Genomic DNA, 10757 nt, shown 5'->3' with positions numbered 1-10757 from the left:
TCCTCGGGGGAGGGGTTGGCACTCGACGTCGATCATCGCGATCGAATCGGTGATCATGCTGCTCATTTCTTCTGTACTGATCATGTCGGTCTCCACGTCCCTCACGCCTCGGGGGCGATCTTGGGCTGTGAGCCGACTGCACTGTATCCGCTGCAACGGATCGACTATGGATCCTATTCCGCGACTGAGAAACAGCGGAATTCTGGTTTCCCGCTGCCCGGAACAACGCTCTGATTTGCAACAAGCCCCTGCCAGCCTCTGACTAGGAGGGCTGAATCGATTCTGCTATTCGGGCCGCGGCTGCCAAATTCTGAACTGGAGCTCGATATACCTGCATAGGCGGGAAGAGCTGACGTCGACTGGACTCGGGGGCCCGCTGACGCGCTTGCTCGTCGAGTATTCGCTGGAGATTCTCCAGTCGAGTGCACTCGGCCAAGTTAGCCAAGCGCGCGTCCTCCAAGGCCCGGGCCTCGGGGGTTTCTCCAACGATAGGAGTGTGGAGTGCATCCATGTTCCAGTGGCGAAGCTCCTCTCGCTGCAATGACGTGAGAGGCTCGGGGAGATACTCTTCGTGGGGATGCGACGGGTCACCCCCACCTGCGCCTCCATCAGTGCGAGGGAAACCGGGAGGACTGCGTGTCCCATCGACCACCAGAACTTCAGCCGCTGGGTCGCTGCTGTCGCACTCGGATGCGGTCTCTGCGGAGCCAGTCGACAGGTCGAATAGGCCGTAGAGGGATTCGTTGGGCTCGATTGCCGCGACTTGTGGGGCGGCCGACTATCGAGCCACGACATGCCTCACCCACCTCTGAAGTCTCGACCGACCGGAGCGCTTGCGTCGGTGGGAGACAGGGCGGGAGGACGCCACAGGAGCCGACCGATAATGAGTAGACGACTGTCGCAGGAGGACACCATGGACGCACGCGCGGAAGTCCGTCGCCCCGCGGACGGGGAGCGCGTCGATGTCGAGTGGAGCCTCCTGAAGCCAAGCGGAGTCGTCGGCGATGAACGTGAGTGCACCGAGACGGATCTCGCGGCCCTCCACCAAAGCTCCGCCCGAAACCATGATCACGGAGATCGGAAAAATCGCAACTTCTACAATTAAGCGCTAAGATTCCTGCCCCACGGTGGGCGCCAACTGTCGTGGTTCTAAGTCTGACAGTGATTTAGGGGGGTAAGTATGGAGAGGCTAGATCTTAGCTATGCAGGAGTTGTAAGCACACAAGGATTACGAGTTCAGGCCCTTCTCGGAGGAAGTAAAAGCCCTACGTCTCGGTGCCCGGAGGCGGTCGACTGGATTATGTGTGTAAGAATAACAGGGGTGCGAACCCTTGATACTGAGGAGGAGGGTGGCTTATATAGAGTTCGCCAGGCCCCTCCAGCCCTCAGTAATGCAGGGTTTAAAGTACATTAAGGCTGGGCGTTACTGGTAACGCCCCTAATAAAGTGCTATAATGACCATAAGAGCTACTTAATGACCGACCGTTTGCCTGCGGAGTGACTGTAGAACTCCTGGCAGTCGAGTGGTTGGCTTCGAAGTCGAGTGATAGCTTCGTGGTCGAGTGTCTTGAACCCGTCGAGTGGGACACCTCCAAGTCGATTGAAAGGTGACTTCCTCTAGGGATGTCCTTGGGTAGGGTACTTAGGACATGTCCATGCCCCTACCCTAGGTACATAGCTTCATCATTGCCGGCAGCGGCCACGTGGAGCCCCATCTGTCCCGGTTCTGGTTTGAACCGGGACTAAAGGGTGAGGGTATTAGTAACGACCCTTTAGTCCCGGTTCGGGAACCGGGACCAAAGGCCCTTATGAACCGGGACAAAAGGCTGGTTTTCTACTAGTGAAGCTTCGCCTTCAATGTAAGATTTGGCATGTCAATTAGGGAGCACAAGTATAGTACTAAACTTAATTTTATGATGAAAGTGGCAAAATATAGTCCAGCAGTTGTGAAATATCCTTATCTTACCTCAATGGGATATTACGGTGCACATATGAATTGGAAGTCTTGTCTCCATTTGTGCATTTCAGTAAAATCAAGCAACATTATCGTACAAGTAGCACAACATATGAATGCACACTGCAGAATCATGTGAAAGGAGGCTAGTACTGACCTCTCATGATGCGGAATTCAAACAACTCACAAGAAGAAGATCTGAACCAAATTCGCCTTAACGGATAGGAAGTAAGATCTCCTCTTGTGCAGTTCCACTAAGATCAAGCAATCAAGCAATGTTGTCGGTGTGACATTTTGGTTGAACTGCACAAAACACTCTTAAAACAAAAGTGTTTTGTGCAGTGCAACAAAAGGTCACAATGACAACGAGGTGAAGCAGATAACCCTGTTTACACAGAGGTGCAAAGGAAACAATTAGTGATCAATAACGATGGATGACACAGAAGCCAACAAAAAGAAGCATCTACCTTATCTAAATGGGAAAGAAAGCAAGACAGTAGCATTTCTCAAATGGTGGCATTGATTAATATTAACATAGAGATTATATTAACAATAAAATTCGTTAAACATGTAATTTGCTTTTAATTGTGGCATTGCGTCAATTTTCCAGCGGCATTATTAGTGGGTGTTTGTTTACAGGGACATTTTGGTGTAGGGACTAAAAAAACTCCGTGTCAGTCCCATCTAAACCAAAGAGGAGGGACTTTTAGGGAGTAAAAGTGGGCATTTGGGACTAAAGAAAGAAGACCCCGAGGGAGTCTTTTTGGGACTTTTTCCAACAGTTTCCCCTGCCATGCATCGCACCTTGTCTCTATTAGTTCATTACTAGGGGTAACATGGTCTTTTAGCATGCCATTTAATAACCTCTAGTCCATGTTTAATCCCTGGAACCCAGCAGGTAGGGACTAGGGAGTTTTTAACCAAACTGGGCCTTAGATTAACAACAGCTAATGAGTTGCACGGGACAGTGGACGCACCAGCACCATGTGCATCTACCGATGTATTTTGGTCATGCACGGTCTGTTGCAACAAAGAACAAACAACCAAGGAGCATATTTGTGTTGGTCCCAGTTTTGTTATCTTTAAACGCCTTTCCCTATGTGAGCGCAGCAAATCTAGTCCTGCTCAAACTCTACAGCCTTGTCCCTTCCTTTCCTTTTTGAACTAGTACTTTCGCCCCTTCCTTCCTCTTTGAACCACGTCCTAGATTTATGCGATACAACTTTCCCCACCACTTTCCCCCATTTCCTTTCCTCTTTGAACCACGTCCTAGATTAATGCTATACAACTTTCCCCCTTCATTTCCTCTTTGAACCACGTCCTAGATTCATGCTATATACAACTTTTCCCACTACTTTCCCCCACTCCTTTCCCCTTTGAACCACGTCCTAGATTCATGGTATACATGCAACTAGAGAAATGCATGTGGAGTAAGTAAATTATACCTTAAGGTTCTCGGGGTGTGGTTCGGTGGGCGACGAGACGGCAGTGAAGAAGAAGGGGTCGGAGGCCCTCCCGCGCCGCCGCTGGGTGGAAAGTGAACAACTGCGCCAGTAGTCCCTCGCCGACGGCGACAGCGTTAAGCCTCCTTCCCTTCCCGGCGGACGGATCATGCCGGCTCTTTGAGCAGCAGTGAGGGGAGAGAGAGGCCAACGAAGTCTTGTTTAGATCTGGAGAGGGCGAGAGAGTGTGAAGAGAGCAACTACAAGCGCTGAGGCTCCAGCGGGAGAGGGCGAGAGAGTGTGAAGAGAGCAACTACAAGCGCTGAGGCTCCAGCGTGTATATATATATACTGGAGAGAGAGTGTGAAGCATGCAAACCCTAGAAAACATTTTGACCAGTCAAAGAATCCTCCTGGCACAAATTATGCTCAAGTGTAGTTATCGAACTCGAGACCTCAAGTTTGATGAGCGAACAGGCTAACCAGCTACACAACCCTCCCGTTATGTCCAACGAGAGGGAAATAACCATTTATACATTACTGCATTCGTGTGACAAGCATGCCGTGTTTTTTTGTGTGTGTGTGGGAGTCATTGGGATTTCAATCATAATCGTGTCATGTGGCTTTGGTGGTAAGACTATCCACAGTGGTGCAGAAATAATGCAGCCTTAGTCCCCTTGCCTCTCTCCACGTAGTACGTTGGGTCCCACCAGTCAGAAGGTGAAACAAACAAATTAATAAGAAAAATTAAAAGCGCCAGCGGTGTATCTTACCTCACACATCTCGCTACTGCTCGGGAACACTGTCCAATTGATCCCTCTGTTCGCTCACGTACTATTTTAAGTGAATCCTTATTATAACATGCACACAAATTTTGGGCACTTGTATTCGACTTAAGTCAGTGTGCCACCGTATCTCGTATACTTACTACTCCCTCCGTCTAGGTGTAATAAGTCACGTTAGAAGGTGCAACGGGGCCAAGGTGCGTGTGTGTGTGTGTGTGTGTGTGTGTGTGTGTGTGTGTTTAACACCATGTGTGTGTTAGAGAGAGCGACAGATCGACCTACTCCTACAGAGAGATGTTGTGTAGTGTACGATTTTAGCCGCGAGAGTCGGTGCATCATCTCGTTTCCGGGCGTGTCCAGTAGGGACATGCGACAGCTGCCACGCCCGCTCCTGACCAGCCTGGCCCACCCAAAGCCCCTCCATCGCCCGCGCGCGCTTCCCGCCTGAAACGGTCAGCGTAGCTCCAAATAATCGGCGCCGCATTCATGCCCGGGCAGAGCGAACGCGGCCTCTCACTGGCGCAAGAGTGATGGTTGCTTCGTCCGTCCAACTTACTGCTGGGTCTATGTGATTTGACGGCTCATTGGTCTTTATTACTGAGGTGGTAGGACTGCTGGATGTCCCACGCTTTCGATGAAAGGAGGTATACTACAACTAGATTACAATTTTCTCCATTCTTACAGCGGAGGCGTGCAAGAGTAGTGAAAACACGCAGGCTCAGTGATTACATGACCCACCTCACACTATCACCGTGCGACACCTAATTCTTTACATAGTACTCCATTCATTCCTAAATATTACTAGATGAGTCCCCGTGCGTTGGCGCGGAACAGCGGTATATCTCTCTGCGCAAAATTATCGATTTCACAGAACAAAAAAAAACTCTATAACCGCATGACAAATGTGGTAGCCAAACTAAATAAACTCCCATCATCATTTAGATCATCCCACGTAAGGAAAAAAGATCGGCCAACTCCTACTGTATAATGGGATTATATTTTTCTTTTTGACATGTTAATGGGACTTAAAAGCTCACTTACATGCATGCTACCGGTGCATGCTTGCATGCAAACATGTTGATGTGATTTAAACCCCACTCACGTGCATGTGGCATGGTATTTCTGCATGCTTGCATGTGGCTTAGTGCGGAGCCTCTCAACGTCTAGATCAACCAGCTATTATGGAATGATTTACTTCATCTAACGGCTACATCAATTTTGATGATGTGGCTCAAGGAGAGGATAGAGAATTCCTAGTAGTGGGGGCTAGCTATTACTAGTAGATAGTAAGTCTTTGTAGAGATTCCACTACATACGGAACAAAATGAATGAATCTACACTTAAAATGCATCTATATACATCCGCATGTGGTTCATGGTGAAATCTCTACAAAGACTTATATTTAGGAACGGAGGAAGTACTAGTATAGTACGTACTGTAATTTATCAGCGAGATAAATTTGTACAATGCTATGAAGCTTCCAGCTTCTGTTACATGTATCTTGCGTCCAAGGTTGCCCGTTGCAACATTTCATCAAATACAAAGGAGACTAACATGCATGCTACTGCATCTCAATGATTGACAGATCATAGCAAATATGTACTCCCTCCCTTCCAAAATAAGTTTCTCAACTTTGTGCAAACTTTAGTACAAAGTTGTACTACTACTAAAGTTGACACTTATTTTGGAACAGAGGCAGCTAAAGAAAAAAAAACGATCCATGCAGTCCCTAGCCCTTGAACCGTGAACCCTGATCAGGCTTCAATTTGCTGGCAACGTTCGAGCTTCCTAATAAATGAAGTTTGCAACCTTTTAACCATCGGAACATTTTGTGCAGTTTCACCCAAATCGAGATGAGCATCCCTGTGGCAAAGAAATTGAACAAGCGTGATTGGAATAAGATTACTGGGACTAGTTGATGAGACATAAACTCATCACAAATACAGTACGTAGAAGCCAGTAGAGGTATGTGCGGGGCAAAGAAGTAGAGAAATATCCACAGGGAGTGATGTGGGCAGCTGGAGCAGTGGTGCAAGCCGACTGTAAAGGGAGTTGTACCTGAGGGACGTAGCTCAACCTTGAGGAGGGCAACGGGAGGCGGCAACTGCCCACGTCGCGGCAGTGAGAAAGGGACGAAGGCAACATCACCGGCTTTGTGAGAGAGAACGGCGGGGACCCCTGATCGGGACGTGCCGACAGTGGGTTTTCGCCGTCGGCGACGGCCACCGCATCTACACTAAGCATCCACCCCTTCCCCAAGCGGACGTGATCCGCCGGGATGTTAGAGATGTGGCCACAGTCGTTTTGTGTGAGAGAGTGTGAAGAGAGCAACCCCAGCAAGCAACCGTGTAGGCTGGCCCGTCCTGACTATGTATATAGTGGAGCGGTTTCCTTTTCTCTCCATATGAACCTATCATATTGCGTACGTGCCACTGAAGAAAAAAAACTTTATTTATAAATGATGCGGCACCTACTACTCGTTCTCCTATAACCTTGCGCTTGGCATCTCCAAAATATTAACCTTGCGATTGGCTCTTCGTCTCTTTGGGAAGTCGAGCAATAATGGTAGTGCGGTATATATCGTTCTGGCTATATGAGATCGAATGAATTGCTGCACGTCCGCCACGTGGGCGAGGGTCGAGGGGCAAGGGAGAGTGCTACATACGGAGCAAAATGAGTGAATCTACACTCTAAAATACGTCTATATACATCAGTGTTTGGAGTATGTACTAGTAGTTCATATTGAAATCTACTAAAGGACATATATATTCCAAACAATATGATATAATCTCTATAACCAAGGTAGTAGGGACGAGGAGTAAACGGAGGGAGTAGTAAATTTTTCTCCTCGTCCTGCGAGCCACCGCGCGCATGGGCGAGGGAGCGGGCGTAAGGCGTAGTAAGCAAGCTTCACCTCATCCTACGAGCCACCGCGCCCGTGGGCTGGGGAGACGGCGTACTAAGCAAGCTTCTCCTCGTTCTGCGAGTTGACGGGACACATCAAAACTACTCCAGTGTATAGAGCCTTGCCTCTAAGGTAGGCCCCACATGGTTTGCCTCTTTTTTAACATAACACGTCAAGTCGCAATTTGTTTGTTCACCCGTGGTAGACGATCCTCCCTCCACCAAGTGGACAACCAGTACACGTGCCAAATTACCACATGGGCTGCCTTTTTCGTACAGAAATGAGCTCCACCGTGTACCCGCACGGGTGTGGTTGGGAAAGAGACGGGAGTACGTGCGCCGTGCATGCACCTCTTCTCTTCGTGCACATCCCCCACCTACGTGGGTGTGTGAGAGGGATACAAACCGCGTTCTTGAGTGTTTTTTGTTTTGGGGTGGGGGTGGGGTGGGGGGTTGATTTCATGAATTATTTGTGGGAATATGTGTCGATGACATCTCAAACAAAATTTTGCATGCAATGTGTGTGAAATGGAGGCCTATCCATATCATACATAGAGGGTCGGGCAATCCACGAGAAGAGAGGGAGGGGTCATAGCTATCGATAGAGTCGAAGAGAGGATCAAGTGGGTGGGTGCGAGGTCGATGAAGAGAGCCATCGAAATTGTGTGTGTACAAGTCAAAGATATAGGGCGACTGGCCTACCGGAACGTTAGAGGGCACACGTCAAGTTTGTGTGTGGCAGGGAGACATGACTAGAGCGCTCGATGTATCGGTGTGTGTGGGGGGGAGGGGGCGGTGGGAGGGGTAGGCAGAGGCCTAACTATAGAGGTAGAATGACTCGTATATGTGTTGAGATGGAGAGACCCATCTATGTCTTGAGGGAGATTGGTCGACATCCATACATAACTCAAGGACGGGAAATATGATGGGACAGAGAGAGAGAGGAGACAGAGAGGGAGGGAGAGGGAGGGGGAGGGGTAGAGTGTTGGATGGGTGATGGAGTTGCTTCTCGAAGATGGTGGGAGAGGCCTACTAGACAAACTGAGGGTGGAACTGCAATGTTATCAATAAGAGTGGGGATGTGTTTCTGTGTGGTCCTGTGCGTGATAGATCCGTCGGGACGCATCCATGGATGATTAAGGGTAACCATGTGTTTGGTAAGCAAACCTAACTAGATCGGTCGATCAATTGTTGTTTGTCGGAGGAAGGGAGAGACACAACTAATGAGGTAGATCGATTGACGTGTGGGTAAAAACGAGTTATAAGGACCTAGCTAGCTATATGTATAGCGAGAGATTGGTCGGTGTATGTCCATTTGTTAGAGGCAAATAAGGCCCAGCGAGACGGGTAGACATAGAGAATGGAGCTAGGAGGTGGTGCGAGAGGCCCAACTACTAGCTAGATAGGGGGAGGAGTGTGCGGTTGTGAGAGCGATGAAAAGAGGGGCGAGAGTTTACACGTGTGTCTGACCGTATGAGAGACACGAGGCAAGGACACATAAAGGAGGAGATTGAAGGTGTGTTTGTATGTTGTAGGCAGGCATCGCTGGAGAGGTTTATCGATTGGTGTGTGTTGGAAAGGAGTTGTGGAGACTCTGGGAGAACGACCTAAAGAAAAAAAATGAATGTGCCCGGTGGATAGAATGCCGAGGGAGGGGGAGGGCGAGGAGGGCGTGTGCATGCACGAGAGAAAGTTAGTGGTAGCTAAAAAGGTTAGAGGATTGTGTGGGTGTAAGAGACTAACAAAGATCATAATTTTATATGAAAGCGGATTCATATATTTGAATAGGAGATCATAGTGTTTTAAACATTGCATGCATGAATATAGCGGTGATACACGTGCTGTGCACATGTTATACCATAATGTGATAATGCATGGCGTTTGCAACTCACAGCTAAATGCCGAACAATCTAAACCATACTATACATCAAACAATCTCACATTTTATTTGAATTTGTGATAATGTGTGGCATTTGCAGCTTACAACTAAATATCGAACAATCTAAACAATACTATATATCGAACATTCTCACATTTTATTTGAATTTGTGGTAATGTGTGGTGTTTGCAACTCACATCTAAATACTTGTAGGCATAGGGGGCGGGGCACCATACGTAATGTGATAAACACATTATACATATGAGAAATGGTTTAGATTATGAAGATCTAGCTAGAGCTAGAAATGTAATGTGATTTGAAATCAAAATAAAGTGGATTCAAAAAATCTAGTTCGAGTTCATATAGTACACATAGTTCATATGTAACTCGAGACTAATCATGTGGTGTGCTGTGAAGATAATACACAAACGATGGTTTAACTTGACGATAATGATGATTGTAGATCTTATTAAAACAAAGAAACGAATTCAAATGCTTTGACTTCACAACAATCATTACTGTAGATCTTATTCAAATAGAGAAACGAATTCAAATTTAGTTCATATTGAAGCAGTGGTATATACGTTTGGAATGCACTAAAACGTTCATTTGAGTAGTAGGTTGCATGGATTATACACGTAGTGAAATATTTTAATTGAACATAACATGAATTCAAAGTTTTGAATGACATTTGTAGGGCGCATTGATTTGGTACAGTACACGTTAGGCTTGTCCGGAAATTTCAACCCGCGCCTTGTTAGCCCAAAATATTTAAGATATATCTTTGTCTCGTTGTGCTCCGACAACTCCCTCCATCTCAACCCCCGCCTTGCTATTCCAAAATTACAACGCGCGCGAAAACTCCCACCTCCTGTGAAATCCCGACACGCGAAATGCTCGTGGTACCCCTGAACCAAAAGAACCGCCTCAAATCGGTGGGGGTACTTTCGTAACTTACCCCATATTTTGGACAAGCGCGTCTCTAAGCCATGGTTCCCCACTGCCATCCCATCCGCCTGCCAATTCGTACACCGAGGCCGCGAAAACCCGCAACGAAACCCCACACCCTGCTCCGTCCGCCACCCAGCCGGAGCCTCTTCCCCGATGATGTCGTCCACAGCAACACCTCGACGTCCCTCATCCACCGTACCGGATGAGGATCCGTCGTTGATCTCATCGTCCCGCCGGTTCAGCCACCCCGTCCTCCACCTCCAAGGAGCTGCCCCGACGTTCCCCTCGTCTTTCGCGCCACCTCCATTCCCACACCGCCGTCTTCACCTGCACCACCGGAAGAGCATCATCATCACCGTTTCCTCGGATGAAGCTGCGGCCTAATCGGCGCCACCAAAAAGGTTGTACACTAATTGCCGCATTTTCTTCTTGATTCGATCTCACAGTGCTGCCGGCGCTCGGTCCCGAGCCGACATGGCGCGGCTCCATCCACGGCGGCGTCGCCGGCCACTTCCTCCACGGCGCCGCTCCCTCGGCGGCGACATCCGCATCAGTAGGACCTGCTGCTGCTTTAGCTCTCGCTCGCGCTGCTGCTCTGCTCTTGCTCTCGGTCCCCTACCTGATCTGCTCTTGCTATTCCTCTTGCTCGTGCTGCTGCTCTCGCTCTTGCTCTTGCTTGCAATGCTGCTCTGATTTAGCTACACTTCACTCTGATGCCGCGGGGATGAAGGAAGAACCAGCCGCAGCGGGGAGAGGGACTCACCGGATAGGTACCCCACTATCTATCTTAGGGTTCAGGATGGGGGCGGTGGTCACCGGCGGTGGCGGGGCGTTGGCGGGGCG

Source organism: Triticum aestivum, chromosome 7A (assembly GCF_018294505.1).
Source record: "Triticum aestivum cultivar Chinese Spring chromosome 7A, IWGSC CS RefSeq v2.1, whole genome shotgun sequence".
In the NCBI taxonomy this organism is placed as follows: domain Eukaryota; kingdom Viridiplantae; phylum Streptophyta; class Magnoliopsida; order Poales; family Poaceae; genus Triticum; species Triticum aestivum.
This window is presented reverse-complemented; position numbering follows the sequence as displayed.